General features: G+C 48.3%; 1 long non-coding RNA gene across 3 annotated transcripts; it reads left to right on the top strand.

Moving 5' to 3' along the window:
* The first annotated feature begins 9358 nt into the window (after positions 1 to 9358).
* On the top strand, positions 9359 to 16215 carry LOC122433290. Of its 3 annotated transcripts, XR_006267065.1 has the most exons (4): positions 12560 to 12685; positions 12820 to 12878; positions 14222 to 14337; positions 16185 to 16215. It is a non-coding gene; the product is annotated as an uncharacterized LOC122433290 (long non-coding RNA). The 3 variants fall into 3 exon arrangements; XR_006267064.1 differs by lacking the exons at positions 12560 to 12685; positions 16185 to 16215 and adding an exon at positions 9359 to 9593 and having other exon boundaries at positions 14222 to 15374; XR_006267063.1 differs by lacking the exon at positions 16185 to 16215 and having other exon boundaries at positions 14222 to 15374.
* The last annotated feature ends 1823 nt before the right edge of the window (positions 16216 to 18038 follow it).

Raw genomic sequence — 18038 nt, 5'->3', positions numbered from 1 at the left:
TTTAGACATTTGGGCTGGATAATTTTTTGCTGTGGGACTGTCCTCTGCCTGGTAGGACGCTGAGCAGCCTCCTAGGCTTCTTGATGCCAGCAGTGAAAACCAGAAGTGTCACCAGACATTGCCAAGTGTCCCCCAGAAGGGACACCTGATTTGGTGTTGTGCTGGGAGGGGAGCTGGACCCAGAGTCTTACTACTGATGTCTTGGTGTGAACCCCAAAGCTTAGGGTCGAGTGACACTTCCTCTATTCTTTTTGGTGGTGCTGGGTGTTCGTTGTGGCATGCGGGTTTTCTAGTTGCAGTAAATGGAGGCTACTCTCTAGTTGCAGTGCTCTGGCTTCTTATTGCAGCGACTCCTCTTGTTGCAGAGCACAGGCTCTCGGGCGCAAGGGCTTCGGTAGCTGTGGCTTGCAGTCTCTGGAGTGCGCATTCAGTTGTTGTGGTACACGGGCTTTGTTGCTCTGAGGCACGTGGGATCTTCCTGGACTAGGGATTAAACTCGCATCCCCTGCACTAGCAAGCAGATTCTTAACCACTGGACCACCAGGGGAGTCCACACCTCCACTTTGGACTCATCTCAGGAAACAAGCATTCCTGGCAGCCCCGAGTCAGGCTGACTTACAGATAACAAGTCCCTTTCAGCCTCAGACCCCACATATGACTCCTAGGACTCTGCTTTTCCCCTCCGACGTCACCTCCCACCTCACTCACCTCTTACTGTGTGCCCAGCCAGGTCAGGCTGTTCCCCCAGGACCTCACCCGTGCTGTGCCCTCCACCAGGTACCCTCTCACCCCACCATCTCCTGGGTAACTGGTTCTCATCCTTCAGATTTTGATGGAGATGTCACCTCCTACAGGAAGCTTTCCTTGATGTCCCAGGACCAGGTGAGTTGTCCCTCCTCTGGGCCTATGCCTCCCTCACTGTGCAGTGGACCACACTGTGTTACTGGGGCTTGTCTACTTGACCACAAGTTCCACATGGGTAGGAATGGCTAGAACCTTCCTGGACTCAAGAAAATGTGATTCGAGTGAGTCAGTGGGTGAATGAACACTCTGGGTTAGCCTCAGAGGTCATTTCCTGTCCTCCAGCCCCTCCCAGAGCCTGGGCAGGAGGGATGGGAAGTTCCTATCCTCCTTAATCACTCTGATGGGTGCCAGTCTCCTCTGATGCCTTCCAAGGTACACAGCTCCCCACTGGAGCATGGTAGCTCTTTTTAGACCCCTCAAAGGCACCTGGCTCTTTCCGTTTTATGGCATTCGTGGAAGATTCCAGACCAATGACCCTCTAAAGGGCACACCCAGAGCCACTCCTAATGGGATCACTGTGCACACATCCTGGGACTACCTCTCCTTGGAGTGAGCTCCCCTCCCATCATTTCATATCTGCCTCCCCTGAGCCCAGTGAGGTGGCCTGGCAAAGACAGCCTCTCCAGGCTGCAAGGATGGAGTCGGGTGACCAAGGAAAGGCCAAGTTCTCCTCTGTGAATTGGGAGGAAGGATGGCTGATGTTCAGGGTCCAGAGAGTCTCCACCACCTCCACCTCACTCCAACCATCCTAGACCTGAGCCTGGTTACTTCCCTGAAACCCACTTGCAAATCTTGCTGTCCGATTGAGAGGGTCCTTATCTCTCTGGGGCTGAGGTGGGAGCAGGTTGGGGACACAGGTGTGCTCATACAACTGTGCACAACACACAAAACAGCGGCAGGACTTCCCTGGTGGTCCAGTGGTTAAGACTCTGAGCTCCCAATGCAGGCGGGCTGGGTTCCATCCCTGGTCAGGGAACCAGATCCCATATGCTGCAACTAAGAGTTTGCACACTGCAACTAAAGATCCCCGATGCAGAAAAGAAGATCAAAGATCATGCATGCCACAACTAAGACCCAGCACAGCAGTCACATAAATAAATATTTAAAACAAACCAACGAAAAAACAGCATCAGGTGGCATGACTGGGACTCGCTGTCTGCCAAGTGCTAGTATCTTATTTAGTCTCCCAAATGGGTCCAGGAGGCAGCTGCTATGATCACCCCATCTCACAGATGAATAAACTGAGGCACAAAGAGTTTAAGTAACTCACCCATGGTTGCTCAGATGGGCAAGTTACAAAATGCAACAGGAATTTGAGCCTGGACAATTGGCTAACCACCATCCCGTAACCTTTCTCACAAATGTCCATGCATGCCCCTGTGTGTACATCTGAACAGATCTCACACGCAAGCGCACATGGAATCACACCCCAGCTCATGCACCCATGGACAGAGCAAACTGAGCTCACAGAGGTCGATTCCCAGGTATCCAGAGATGCATCATGTGTGGTCACATGGTTCAGCCTGCTTGCTCACACTCCCTCCTCAAGCACAGTCACCCACAGTCGTGCACATCCCTATTCACATGGCTGAACAGAAAGCATGCGACATCCCCATCCACTCACGTTCACTGGCGTGCCAGCACACGCACATTTTCACGTGAGCACAGGCACATACATGTGTACACGTGCACACTTGCACATAAGCAAATATTTATTGAGCATCTACTATGTCCTAGGCACTGTGCTGGGGGTATCACACTGATGAAAACACCTTCCCACCTTCCCAATGCACGTAAAACGGAGAGGGGATGCGCATGCGTAGACATGCACACGCTGTCATTAAATCAGAGGTGTCCTGGTTATTGAGTCTTTTCTCTGCAGAGGGGCTTCCTAGGTGGCTCGGATGGTAAAGAATCCACCTGCCAATGCAGGTGATGCAGGTTTGATCTCTGGTCTGAGAGACCCCCCTGGAGGAGGAAATGGCAACCCACTCGGTATTCTTGCCTGGAGAACTTCATGGACAGAGGAGCCTCGGGGGGCTACAGTCCATGGAGTCCCAGAGAGTCAGACATGACTGAAAGCGACTGAGCATGCACACTCTCTGCAGAGTTGAGCTTCTGTGCTTCAGAGACTGTGAGTACCATGCCCCGCGTGTGCACACAGGTGTAGACCCTTTCCTCTCTGCTGGGGCCACAGGGCACAACCTGAGTCTTGGCAAGAGGTGGCTGTGCTGGGGGCAGAGAGCAGCATTATTTTCAGCACCTTTTGTGGTCTGAGGATCTGCAAGTCTCTGTCAATCCAACTGAAACTAGACCATTTTCCAAGTGACAGATTCATGTACATTTGCAGACATGTGCACACTCCCACGTGCGTCTGTGCACATGTGTGCCAGCCCCCCCAGCTCCCCCAGGGCCTCCTTTCCCACCAGAAGCCTCTGCCCCAGAGCCCCCAACCTCCTCCTCTTCCCTCTTCTTGCACCTGAGGGAGCCGTGGCCCCAAGACACCTGGGGCTTCCAAGAGGCTGCACACGCAGGGAGGAAGGGGTGCAATGACTCGACTTCCAGGCAGCTGTGGTGAGTTTCTGCAAAGACTCCCTTCCTCAAAGCGGCTCCTATTTACTGAAAGTTCAGGCTGCCGTGGTTTCCCCACATTCACATGGGGAAAAGGTCAAACTTGCAAAAAATATTACCAAGAATCATCCGTTAGTCAATCAACAAGCTTTTACTGACAGCAGCAGCCTGCATGCTGGCCTGGGCGCAGCAGGAAGAAGCCCAGGGCTTGTCCTTCAAAGGTCAGGCGCCATGAGGGAGCAGTGGTTAGCCATGGGGATGAGGGGGTGAGGGGTCCAGGCAGGGGAGATGTGAGCTCAAAATCTGGTGGTGGGGAAGCATGTCCCGGTGAGACCAACACAAAGGCTCTGTGGTTTCCCCCTCCAAATCACAACTGGTGGAGTGCTGGTCAGCCATCAAAAAGCAGAAAACAAAAACTTGGTATGTGGTGTTTGACGCTTTCTGTGGTGTAAATACTCCCACCTGGCCACTTTCCAGCTATACCAATGTGATGTCGTGGTTCTCTGGGCTGAGTGAAGATGACACAGTTACTCTTGGGAGCTGGTGGGAACTGGCCTCAGATGCCCATTGGTCCACTGCCTTCTCTTCCCAGGGACACACGGAGGATGCAGTCAGGGCCTTGATACCCAGGGCAGGGCAGGAGTCCCAGTTAGAAGGACTCAGAGATGAGAACAAAATCACTTGTTCATCCTCTGATGCATATTCTGTCATGTCCTTTCATTGAACTCAGCACCCACCTGTGCGGGACACTGGGCACCCCAAGGCGTCTCAGATCACCCCTACCCATGCTGATGGAGAAGCACAGGTGTGAGGCACCCAGAGGAGAGGCACCCAACAAAAGCCTGGGGAGCCAGAGGACCTCCTGGAGGAGGGGGCATCTAAGCAGAAAGGCAATGGAGGGAAGCAGTGAGTAAGGGGTAGAAAAGAGTATTTCCAAGCAGGGGAAACAGCATGTGCAGTGACTTAGCAATCTCATGCACTTCTTGATTAACCCAGAAAAAACATCTTGTTTAGTAGACTTCTTACATGAGCCAGTCCTCTTTCAAGTGCTACCCAAGTCTTCATTCATGTCATCCTCTGATGACCTTACGAGGTACTTACTACTTTTAACCCCATTGTACAGATGGGACAGCTGAGATGAAAGATGTTCAGTCAACATGCCTGTAACAGTTGGTTTGCTCTGCTTCCCCACTATGCTACCACTAAGCAACTGAAGTGGGTGTGGCTTGGGGAAATTTTAGGGAGTACCCAGACATGGCAACCAACTGTAAATTTACTTTGGGGTTTAATTAAATGTCAGAGTGTGGGAAGTGATCAGTTCAGCTAAAGCATGCTGCCCCACCCCCCTTCACACACAAGCCAGACGAAAGTGGCGTCCATTGTGGAATTGTTTACCAAGGATGTCCAGCAGTCCGTCAACAAACCTTTGCTGGCATCTTAATGTCTTGGCCCAGACCAGTGCTGGGATGTTTGGACTGAGCCCTTGTTCACTTTTTGTTTTTATTCTTATTTGTTTATTTCACTGAGCACTTCATCTGAACCTGGCCCTGGGCTGGGGGCTAAGAAACACAGAAGAAATGGATTATAATTCCTGCCCTCAAGGGAGTCTAGTAAGAGAAACAGGAGTAGTCATTTTCTGTATGTTCAAAATATTCCATTATTAAAGACAAAAAATAAAACTGATGATCATAAGTGATAAGAAAGAAATGTGCATGAAAGAGAGGACCATTCTGCCAGGTGTTTAGTCAAAGGATCTGGGGAAATGCCCAGTATAACTATATCTTAAAAGAGGATGTTTCATCACCAGTGACTAGGGAATGGAAGGCGGGGAAGTTGGGAATGGCTACTAGTGGTTAGTGGGCGATAATGGAATTAGATAGTAGCGATGGATTCGACATTGTGAATATATTAAAACTCAGTAACTTGTATATTTTGAAGTGTTTAAAATGGAGTATTTTATGTTATGTGGCTTGTATCTTAAAAAAAAAAAAGCTGTTTCAATGAGGAATCTTGCATTTGCAAGTGACAGAACTAGCTTTTAAAAATGGATTTACTGGCTCATAAAAAGAGGTTTATTTATTTATTTATTTATTTTTTAAGGTCAACGAATAGTTTCAGGCATGGATGAATCAAGGTGCTCAAGTAATTTCTTCAGATTGGAGGGCTCCACCTCTGGGATCTGGTTTCTTTGGTATTGGCTTCATTCTTAAGCAGGCTGAGTGAAACTCAATAGTTCCCTCCATCCTCCTCCCCAAAAAATAAGTTCTCAGAAGTCCAGGCTTGTAACCTACCAGTTTAACAAGCACAGAGGAAAGAATAGATCTTTTTTTAACGGTCTCAGTAAGCATATCAAGAAAGGCTCTCATTGGTCAGTTTGAATCACATACCTATCCATGAGCCAATCACTATACAGAGTGAGGAAGGAGCGCTCTGATTGGCCAAGTCTGAGTCATGTACCCTGTTAGAAAACGCAGTGTGAGATCCTCCCTTGGAAAGGGCATGAACTAAGAGTAGGGAGAGAATATCCCCAAGGAAGAACAGGTCCTATTAACAGACGTAGATGCTGGGCAGACAAAAGCAGAATCCCTTTGCATGAGGATGGAGGTGCCTGATGGAGACATGTGGGAGGGCACACTCGGTAGATGGGAGGGCCTGAGCAAAGGCTTGGGGGTTTGCAAATACACAGTGTGGTCTGGATACAGTGGCCACGTCATGATGTCTAGGAGTTCCATGGTACGATTCTGACTCCAATTCTGATGTGTGTGTTTCCACACCACCAATTAACTCCATTCTGTCACTGTCTACCCAGGGATAGCATCAGATCCCACAGGTTGAGGGCTCGGTCCTACAAAACTGCCCCTCCCCCCACGTCAGACACCAACTGCAAGTCCAGACTTCCCCTGTCTTCTTCTGACGACTCCCTAGTCAGGTTTGATTAATTTGCTAGTGCAGCTCACGTGGCTGAGAGATAACATTTTATTTACTAGATTGCCATTCACTTGGAAAAGATTTAACTCAGAAACAGCCAGAGAGAAGAGATGCATAGGGCAAGCTATGGGGCCAGGGCACAGAGCTTCCAGGTCATCTCCAGAGCTGGCTCAGCTCCCAGCACCCCCAGATACTCACCAAACCGGAAACCCTCGAATCCTGTTCCCTTGCGTTTCTGTAGCGGCTTGACTGGTTATATTATTGGCCTTTGCTGGTTGAATGCGGTCTCCAGCCCCCCTCCCTCCCCAGGAGATGAAGGGAGGGGTTGGCAGTTCCCCTCTAATCTCTGGGTTGGTTCCCCTGGCAACCAGCGTCCACCAGCAGGTGACTTAGGGGCTTCCCAAAGGTCACCTCATTAACATAACAAAAGACACTGAATGCTCTTTTCACTTAGGAAATTCTGAGGGTTTTAGGAGCTCTGTTCCAGGAACAGGGAGGAAGACCAAGCGCGTATTTCTTCTTATAAGTCACAATATCAGACCAGGTCATGTATCTGGGGAGTATTATGGGCTGAAGGGGGGCTTCCCTGGTGGCTCAGAAAGTAAAGAATCTGCCTGCAATGCAGGAGACCTGGGTTTGATCCCCAGGGTGGGAAGATCCCCTGGAGAAGGGCATGGCAACCCACTCCAGTATTCTTGCCTGGAGAATCCCATGGACAGAGGAGCCTGGCGGGCTACAGTCCATGGGGTCGCAAAGAGCCGGACACGACTGAGCGACTTCAATGTCAATGTCAGTGTAGACCTGCCTCTTCCAAACTTTTGCTCCTCATCCACACTGCCACAGCTTATTTCTCCCAGACTTACATGTTTCTCCATCACTTTTTTTTTTTTTAATGTGGACCACTTTTAAAGTTTTTACTGAATTTGTTACAGTAGTGCTGCTGTTTTATGTTTTGGTCTTTTGGCCACGAGGCATGTGGGATCCTGACCAGGGATCAAACCCGCACCCCCAGCCTGGGAGGGGAAGTCTTAACCACTGGATTGCCAGGGAAATCCCTCTCCACCGCTTTTTACTTAAACTTTTTCTTCATACTGATTTACTTTTTTTATTTAAAGAACTTTATTTTTTTTTTTAATATTTATTTATTCATCTTAGTTTCAGCATGTGGGGTCTAGTTCTGTGATCAGGGATCAAACTCAGGCCTCCTGCCTTAGGGTCATGGAGTTTTAGCCACTGGGCCACCAGGAAAGTCCCAAGAACTTTATTTTTGCAAGAAACACTGCCATGATCACAAATGGAGAGCCTGCCTTCCTTAGCATAATAGAAATGAACAATAAAAACAAGGTTGATGATACCGAAAATGAGCTCCGAAATTCTGGCAGGAGACTATAGCCTATAGAGGGCTGGTTGGACCAAGAGAAAGAGAACTGAAAAAGGAATCACTTTCTCAGTTTGCTGTCCTTTTATTCCACACCCATGTGCCACTTAAAATCATCTTAGGGACCCCAGGGGTTTGTGTCCTCTACTTGGGTTACCCCTGGGGTATGTGTCCCACAATTCTGGCTAATGGAAGCCAGGAGGCACTTGTGAACAGGAAAAGGACACAGAAAAATAGCCCAGGTCATGTGGGGAGAGTGCTTGAGAAGATGCTCTTTGCATAATTCCGGGTGATAAAAATGCGGAGGCTGACTTGGCCAAATAGAGATGTTGGAGAGGTGAGGTGCTCGGCATAGGCTGCCAGCACCTAAATCTTGGCAGGGAGGGCGGAGGAAGTAGTGCCTGGAGTGATGATCACTCTTTAGATTTGGCAGTTGAGACTGGGACCCGGAAGGAGGAGGTGTGGGGAGGATGACGAAGAATACAGCTGGGGATACACTGAGTCTGAGATATGGACGCATCCATGGAGAGATCATTCACTTGCTCAGAAAGTGTTTCTTGAGAACCTACTATGTACCACGCTCTGTTCTAAGACCCTGGGGTAGAGCTGTGAACCAACCAACCCCAAATCTCTGTCCCTATGAAGTCTACTTTCTAATGGAGGACATGAGAGACTTGATGAGAAATCAAGGACTTACTATTACATACAGTATGTCATCTGGAGGAGGAAATGGCAGCTCACTCCAGTACTCTTGCCTGGAGAATCCCATGGACAGAGGAGCCTGGCGGGCTACAGTCCATGGGGTCGCAGAGAATCGGACACGACTGAAGCGGCTGAGCACGCACGCGCAGTATATCACAACAGATGTCACATTAGATGGTGCTGTGCACCAAAGGAGACATATCTAGGAGGGAGATGCGGAAATTGAGATACACCCACCAGCAATTGGCTATATGGGTCTGGAGCTCAGGAGGCATATTTAGAAGACACCTTTCATTCATTCATTGAACAAATGTTTATTGAACACAGTCTGTGTGCCAGGTACTGTGCTGGGTGCTGGAAAACACAGTCCCTATCTCATGAAACTTGTCTGGATTTAGGGAAGGCTGTGATTGGCTATAATCTGTATGGACACAGATAAGATTCCCCATGGGTGTGTGTGTGTGTGTGTGTGTGTGTGTGTGTGTGTAAAGAACCCCCAACATTTCAGGGAGGGCAGAGAAGAGCTGGGAAGGGAGCCTGACCAGAAGCAAACAGCCTGTAGCAACAATACCCAGAAGGGTGCAGCTCCAAGAACAGGAGGGAAGCTGGTACCACAGGAAGCTAGGGATTGAAACAGGCCTGGGCCTGGCATCCCGTGTCCATGAAAGCAAGCTCCTGGCAGAAGTGCAGGTGGCTCCCGCACAGAGAGGAGGGTGGAGGAGGGGGTGTGCTAGGAGGAAGTGAAGACAGGAGACAGAAGACAGTTTTCGAGAACTGTGGCTGAGAGGGAAGGAAAGAGAAAGAGAGAGGGAGGGAGAAGTCAGAGGTCGGTGGAGGGAAACTTTAGTCGTCTGCAGATGGAAGGAACCAGAATGTGTTGATAGAAGAAGTCTGCTCAGGGATGAAAGTGAAAAAGTAGGGGAGTGATGGGGTCTGGGGGACCAGAGGGAGTGGGGGGAGCCTTAGAGAGAAAGAATGACTCCATGTCAGGAAAGGCTACAAAATTTGAGGGGCTTGGGGCAAAAGGAAAATGCAGACCTTCTTGTTCAAAAAGTACTAAGAATTCAAGATGGTGACTCTGGGTACCTGGATGGGGAAGGAGCAAGAGGCTTGTTTCGGCCAAGCTGAGACCTCAGGCCACCTGATCGACACACCCAGTCGGGGGTGAAGGGGATGGTCACCGTCACACTCTTCACCAAGATCCCACGAGGTGAGCAACTGGCCTCCACCTTCCCTTATGCCTGCGCCCAGCTTTCTCCAGTGGATCCTGGACGTGGGTGGGAAGGGCGAGGCCGAGTGGTTTCCAGAGGGCCGAGGGGTGTAGGTGGCTAAGACCTTCTCTCCGGGCAGCAGACAGATGGCGGGAGGTGTGAGCGGAGTCTCCAAGCCTTGGCACATGCAGTACTGTCCCTTGGGGCTTTCTTTACACAGCTCAGGTCCAAAGATAAAATGATTAGGAATTTCAGCAAGGGGACCTCAGAGCAGCAAGGACCCCGGTGGCCTGTCTCTGAGCTTCAGCCCTGCCCCATGTCCACTTTAGCAAAAGATGATGGATGCTGATGGAGGCAAGGAGTGGGCAGAGATACAGCAGAACCTTCTGGAAGCGGGGATTGGGTGGCAAAAATGAGGGAGGGAGGAAGGAGGATGGAGGAAGGGCTTGAGGAAAAGAAGGCTGGGATGTGTCCAGATGCTTAAGTGTCTGTGGATTCGTTTCCTACTGCTGCAGCAATCAATGCTACAAATCGAGTGGCCTGAAATACAAAAATGTGTTATCTTTTAGTGCTGGAGGTCAGAGGTCTGAAATTGGTCTCAGTGAGCTGAAAATCAAGATGTCAGTAGGGCTGTATGCCTTCTGGAGACACAAAAGGAGAGTCCGCTCCTAGACTTTTCTAACCTCTAGTGGTTTCCTGCCTTCCTTAGCTCCCGGCTCCTTCTTCCACCTTCAAAGCCGGCAGGGTAGCATCTTCAAATCTCTCTCTGACTCTAACTCTCCTGCAACCCTCTTTGACTTATAGACCCTTGTGATTCTATCAGCCCATCCAATTAATCAGGATAACCTCCCATCTCAAGGTCAGTTAATTAGCAATCGTCATTCCATCTGCAACTTTGATTCTCCCTTGCAGTGTAACATGTCCACAGTCCCCAGAGATTAGGATGTGAACATTTTCAGGGGTCTGTTACTCTACCGACTACAGTCTTTAAAGCTGCTTTGTGATTACAAAAGAAAATCTTCATGGTTCAAACACAAGCATGTTTATGGTTTACTTCAGAATCCAGAGGTCAATTTGATCACTTGGTGATATCATCAAGGATCCAGGCTCCTTTTTTCTCTCACTCTGCCACGTTCAGAACACTATCTTTCTTCTCCATGGTTGTCCCCTCATGATCACAAGATGGCTGCCAAACCACCAGACATCACACCCAAAGCAGAACAGAAGGTGGCAAAGGGGCCTTTCTTAACTCTGTCCTATTTGATTAGAAAGGAGAACTATGAGCTTTCTCCTCACTTCCATGGAAGAAAGGAAGGAGAGACAGACCAGATATGTTGACCAACTCAAGCTGAATTTACCAGCTGAAATCAGAAAATGCCAATTCCCAGATAGGGTGGGGGTGTCAGTGTATAGGAGTGAGGGGTCTGGGTGGCCAGAGTCAGAGACTGGTCTCTGGGCTGGGGTCAAAAATTATTCTGTGGCCAGGGCTAGGGGTGAGCATGTGGCTGAGGTAGATGTGCAGCCAGGATCACGAATAGGTCCACAGCTGGGTCAGGAATCAGTCTACAGCTTGAGTCAGAAGTCATTTTGTGGTTGGAGTCAATTTTCAAAGTAGAAGTTCGTTTTGTGTTTCTGTCTCTCTCTGCATTTTGGTGTCTCTTGTTTTGCTCTCCTTCTCTGGAAAGACCTGTCGTATAATATATGTGAATATATGATGAGAAATGCATGATATAAACCTGTGCAAATATACAAACTCTGATTCTGCGTGCAGATGGCTTGTAGAAGTGGTGTGGACACATACAAATACAGTCGGTGGGGTCATTCCTTCAGGACAATTTTTGTCTCGGATTTCTATTGGTCCAGTCGGCCCATTAAATTTAGAATGTTATTATTTCCTTTAATTACATTTTATGCCCTCACTTGGGCTTCTCTTGTGGCTCAGCTGGTAAAGAATCTGCTTGCAGTACAGAAGACATGGATTCAATCTCTGAGTTGGGAAAATTCCCTGGAGAAGGGAATGACTACCCCCCCCCCCCCCCAGTATTCTGGCCTGGAGAATTCCATGGACTGTATAGTCCATGGGGTCACAAAGAGTCAGACACGACTGAGTGACTGTCACTTTCACTCCATGACACCCACAGACCCATTCAGTATAACAATAACGCTAGGGAACATTCTGAAAGCACTATGTGCAGGCAGCTCGTTAAGCCCTCCGTGTATGAATACATTTAACTCTAACATCCATGAAGTCAGTACTATTATTATTCCCATTTTACAGAGGAGGAAGGAAGCATAGACACCACGACTGGCTCTGAGCCACACCGCTGATCCTTGGAGCACCCTGAGTTCCTAGCCGAAGTCAAGCTCTTTACCAGGTGCTAGAGGAGATGGAGGAGAAAGGCAGGGATGAAAGAGAGGTGAGGTGGGGAGGGTGGAGACACCCCAGGTCTAGTTTTCTGGGTGTGGCACCTCCGGGGGCACTGACGCAGGCGCAGGGCAAGAATAGGCCACTAGGGGGCAGCAAGAACCAAGGAGCTGGTCTCCAGCCCATCTGTTCTCCCCTGGCCTCGTGTCCTCAGCTCTTAATAAAGCTGGGAAAGGGTGGGATTTTAAGGAGGATCTGGCGCTGTTCTACCGCTGTCAGGGAGCTTAGGCAGGTTAATCACAAGAGCAGCTGGGCGTCGCCTGGCCTTCACCCATCAAGCCATCCACTCCTCACCCCACCACTGCGGGCTGCCAGGGAACTTCTTTTATCCATCTTTGATGGGAGGAAACTGAGGCCCAGTCACACAGCTCCGAATTGGCAAAGGTAGGTTCAAAACTGAGGCAGGATGAGTGCAGAGCCCCTTGCTTCTCTGGGTCTCAGTGTTCTCACCTGTAAAAGGGGTAGAAGAATCTAGACAAACGGCAGACAAGAGTGGTTAGCAGTCGGGGTACATCATGGAAATGTCTCACCCACAGGTCTCTGGCTGCTGTGAGGATCCAGTGAGATCACGCCTCTCCTGCAGTGGGGACTCAGAAACTTCTAGCTGTTTGTGTGGATGTGTGCCTGTTTAATTAATAACTTTCGTGGGAAAGTAATGTCAGAAAGGTTATTCAACAGGATGTTAACAGAGATAAACCTTTAAAAACAAACATACATTTGGGGACCGCCCACGTGGTGCCAGGTGCCTGCGCGGGGGATGGGATTTCCGGTGGTTTTCACTTTCCTATTTATACCTTTAGGTTTTCTCTGAATCAGAGAAGGCCAGCACGTGCCAATTTAGTAATCAGAAAAAAAAGTGGTAAGTAGGGGTTTTTTTTGTTTGCTTTTTGTTTTTTTTGTTTTTTAAACTAAAGTGGAAACAGCCCCCACCTTGCCATCCCCACCCCCCTGGATAAATCTTTGCAAAATCAAGGCTGGGGGTATGCGGAGTTGAGCTGGAGAGACCCTGAATTCAGTGTCTCTGGAGGTCTCTCCAGGTTTTGAGAACTTCCTAAGGGGCACGCCCAGCCCTCTTTGGTGCTGCTGCTGTGGGACCTCTCTCCTGCTCTCCACACCTCTGGTCAGGACTTGAGGGGAATGGTGGGAAACTCACACTGCTAGCATCTCCCTCTGCCCACACTGGCTGCCTACTTCTTACGTGGCCGGCCGTCTCACGCTGGTCCCACCAGATCCATTGGACCCCACCCCTCCATAGCTCTGGGGCAAACATTTGAGGCAGTCTGACCCATTTCTCTCCTTTCATCTCTCCAGACCAAAATCCTGTCTCCTCCACACTGAGGCAATTGATAAAGTTGTACCTTGAGCTCTAATAATCTAGCCCTGAACTGTCCTTACTGTAATCACCAGCCACCTGTGACTATTTAAATATTAATTCAATAAAAATTAAAAAAATCAGTTCCTCAGCTGCACTAACCATATGTCAAGCGTGTAACAGCCACAGGTGACTAGTACCATGGTATTGAACAAAGTGAAAGTTTCCCATCATAGCAAAAATTTCTGTAGACACTCATTTGTGTTGCTATAAACCCCTTCCTGATGTCACACAGAGTAGGACTCTATGGGGCCATCTGGGGACAGAACCCTCCCCCATATCATCTGCTGTTGTTCCTCTCTGAAGTCCCAAGATAACACTTCCTCAGCTGATTTATGGATGCTAAAACCACCACCAAGTGGAAGAAATTAACTGCTTGATACAGATGAGCCCCAGACTTACGAGCGCCTAAAACTTGATACCTCACCAATCAATCAATCAGAGAATAGTGCATGAGCGGATCACACACCCTGTTACTCCCCACTCCCTCACCTGCCCTTTAAAAATGCTTTGCTGAACCCCTTCGGAGTTTGGAGAGTTCAGGGTTTTCTGAGCATGAGCCACCCCGCTCTCCTCGCATGGCCCAGCAATATACATTTCTCTGCTCCAAACGCCAAAGTTTTGGCTTGTTTGGTTTCACTGTTTATTGGGCGCGTGAACTTGAGTTTGGTAACACTCTAAGATTGTTCCTTGAACCAATATCCTCTCTTTTCTGATTCTGTCTCTAAAAAAACATAAAGTAAAAACTTTGATCCGCGATCATAATTTGAGAAATTTATTTTTGCTTCAACAATTGCTCTTCAGGAGTAATTACTCAATTGATATTTCAGCGAAGGAGTGAATCACCAGGCCTGGTGTGAGGAAGTCCTGACCACAAAGCAAATTTGGAGAGACAGCAGTGAGCAACAGCTGGAAGCGAGACCGAGATCGAATGCGGGTTTCGGTGGTGAGAGTGCTGAATCCTAACCACTAGACCACCAGGGTCTAGCTCTTATCTGCCTTGAAAAAAATTTTGACAAGGAGACAGAAAGTAGAGAGCAAAGTAAGGCGTTTATTAGAAAAGCAGAGTAACATGCCGACATACGAGCTTAAAGAAAGTCATGCTTCGGGGACTTTCGGAGTGGGACTGGAGCAAACCACTCCAGTATCCTTGCCTGGAGAATCCCCATGGACAGAGGAGCCGGGTGGGCTACAGTCCATGGGGTCGCAAAGAGTTGGACAGGACTGAGTGACTAACTGTAACGCAGAATGGCAGGTACCATTTTGTGCATGTGCAGTTGAGTTCTCCCTGACCCCAAGGATGAGGAATTTGTGACTTCTTGATCTTTTACCCAAGCAGGGCTTAATTCCCCATTACTGTGATCTTCAAGTGTTCCCAGAAGGCAAAGTCCAGCTATTTACCCTGTTCCTGTTGTTATTTCTATCTGAACTATAAACAGGAGGCTGGCTGTAAATGTCTAACCCAGAGCCCATCTATTCCTGGCTTCAAGAAATATGAACAGGAGGCTAGTTGTAAGTGTGTGGCCTGGAGTCCATCTGTCCCCTGCCTCCGAAGGAGTAGGCAGAAGCTAGAGCGTGAGGGTGGAGGGCAGGGATGGTCTTCTGTGTCAGGATCAGCCAATGGCAGCGGGGGTTATTGGGGGCTTCCCACGGAAGTTTGGAGTGTCTGCTGGGAAAAAAAAAGGCACAACCTAAAAGTTGAGAATTATTTTTCATTTGGGGACATTACCGAGAACTATGTAACCACAGATAGCTCTATGTAGCCTCTCAGATAGCTCTGAGGCTCTGTTCCAAAGAGGTAAGGGAGGAGCCAGCATATACAGGCGTTTTTGCTGAGGGGAAAAAAAAAGTGTAGTCGAACATCAAAAGATTACTTCTAATTACAAAAACAGACATCTCAAACTAATGATTTTAGTGTTTATGTATGGGAAGAAGCAAGAGTCTGGGCTTACTGAAATTACTCCTTTGATGTACATCTTAACTATTTCGGGCCAATATCCTGTTTTTCTTCATCCTGAAAACCTGAAAGTGGAGAATTATGTTTCATTTGGGGACATTACTGAGAGCTATATAGCCAGAGACACAACCTCTCAGATAGCTCTAAGGTTCTGTTCCAAAGAGGTCAGGGAGCAGCCAGAATATACAGGAGATTTTGCTAAGGGGGAAAAAAAAGATGCAGAGGAACATCAAAAGATTACTTCTAATTACAAAAACAGAATCTCAAACTAATGATTTTAGTGTTTTTCTCTGTATGGGAAGAAGCAAGAGTCTGGGCTTACTGAAATTACTCCTTTGATATACGTCTTAACTATCTAGGGCAAATATCCTGTTTTTCTCCATCCTGATTTCCCTCGGGGCTCCCTGGGATGGAGGAAGGGGGTAACTGTGAGAGGGTAACAGGCAGGAAGGCCAGGGGTCTCCAAACGGAGGAAATAGGCTGCAAGTGTCTATTAAAATTCTGTGTTGCTACAACACCTGGTCCTCCTGAACTTAACTTTTCTCAAACCTTGAGCTGACCAATGTGTTTTTCTTATGGAACTGTTTTCCTTAAGCTATGTTAATGAAATTATGTATTTGCTTTGGAATTTGCCTTTCTTCAAAATGGTTCCACCTAAGATCAGCTTTTGGCCGATAGTAGCTCAACAAACCAGTGTTCATATAAATTGTTTATGGCTGGGGGATGTCATACCTCGTGCCATCCTATCTCAAAATTGCATATTGTGGGAGAGGGGCCTGGTGAAACTCTGTTATCCTTGAGGTACATCTCTTACCTGACTCATAACTTTCTAACAGACATAGACTCCGGGAGCTGGTGATGGACATGGAGGCCTGGTGTACTGTGGTCCATGGGTCGCAAAGAGTTGGACATGACTGAGTGACTGAACTGATGAGACAGACATAAAACAGCTTGCTAAAACTAGCTGGGGTGGGGGGTCACTCTCTGTTCCCCTTCTGATGTCTGTGTCAGAAGCTTTCTCTGTCCCTTTTTATATCTTAATAAAACTCTGCTGTATAAAAGCTCTTGAGTGATCAAGCCTGGTCCCTGGTCCCACAGTTAAATCTTGGGAGATCACGAATCCGACACTGCTCACCAGAAACCGTCAGCTGCTGTCACTGATGGCTTGATGGTGGGCAGCATTTGTTATTTACTAGACTGGCAGCTGGGCTTCCCTGGTGGCTCTGACGGTAAAGAATCTGCCTGCAATTCGAGAGACCTGGGTTCGATCCCTGGGTTGGGAAGATTCCCCTGGAGGAGGGCATGGCAGTCCACTCCTGTTCTGTTGCCTGGAGAATCCCCACGGACAGAGGAGCCTGGTGGGCTACAGTCTATGGGGTTGCAAAGAGCTGGACATGACTGAGCGACTAAGCACTGCACAGAGTGGCAGGTACCATTTTGTGTTGACTGAAATGGCAGCATTTCTTTTTCAGTCCATGAGAGGAAGCCCAGAGCAGTGGCTGGGGCTGAGAATGCTAGATTTCTTAAGGGTCAGCATGGGGTCTCACCGATAAAATGGCTCATTATGTTGACCTCGCAAACAAAGAATAAAGCACAGTGATCTGTGAGACTGACCAAGTCGCCCCAAATGGCATCCTGTTATCTCACTGGCGCCTGTCTTCTCAAAGTTGCGAGACCACCAGATTCCAGACCTCTGGCTACGTGACCATCTCTGTTTGGTAGTTAAAATAGAAAATAGGAGTCCTGAATGGCGGTGGCTAAAAGACAAGGAAGGGAAGAGCCCGCGAAAATAGAAGAAAGGAAGGTCAAAGGAAGGTCCAAGAACTGGAGTGAGGACCTCAGGTAGAATAAACAGCACTCCTGGTTAGCCCAGTTTACATAGGACAGGCCCAGGGGGGGTGGAAAAAACATAAAAAGAGGAGCCAAAGGGCCGGGGCTCTCTCTTCTCTTCGAGTCTTTGGGTCAGCATTCCCTCATGCCTGGAGGATGTATTTTCTTGCAATTTTCTAAATAAAACTGAGCTGTAACAGAGCTGTAACATGGTCTGTCCAAGAGCTGTGACACACCACAGGCTTTAATGTCCGTCGCTTCAAATTTTTGTTGAGATGAGACAGAACCGAGGAGATTATATGCGCCTGACAACTCCTTCAGAGAATTTTTCATTGGTGGGGTATAAGAAGGACTCCATCAGAAAGGGAGAACACTGGTTCTGCCTAAGAGCCCATTATCCTCTTTTCCCTCTAATAAATTTCCTTTTCTTGCCTGACTGCCCGTCTTGCTCTCTGCTTCTCTGCACTCACCTTATAGCAGCTTGTACCTTTTTTCTCTTATCATCTGTGCCCCCGCTCCAGGCTGGAGTAAACCCAGGAGAGGATGAAGATGGTGATAATGTAGATTATCTTTAGGATGACCTTCCAATGCAGATTTTGTTATCCTTCCTATTTTACAAATTAAAAAAAAAAGAAGACGAAGACGACACAGGCAGATAAAGGAGACAGAGCAGTTATAGAGTCTGGACCTTAACAAGACCCTAGGGATCCCTGCCTAATTTTTTTTTTTTTTTTTTTTTGATCCCTGCCTAATTTGAAGAACAGTGCCTGGAAGGTCAAGATCAGATTTTAAGGGAATTTTAAAAAATCTTTTGCAAAGAAATTCCCAAGAAAGACCCTGGCGGCCAGCCATTCCCCTGT

The sequence above is a fragment of the Cervus canadensis genome, chromosome 32 (genome assembly GCF_019320065.1).
Source record: "Cervus canadensis isolate Bull #8, Minnesota chromosome 32, ASM1932006v1, whole genome shotgun sequence".
In the NCBI taxonomy this organism is placed as follows: domain Eukaryota; kingdom Metazoa; phylum Chordata; class Mammalia; order Artiodactyla; family Cervidae; genus Cervus; species Cervus canadensis.
This window is presented reverse-complemented; position numbering and strand designations above follow the sequence as displayed.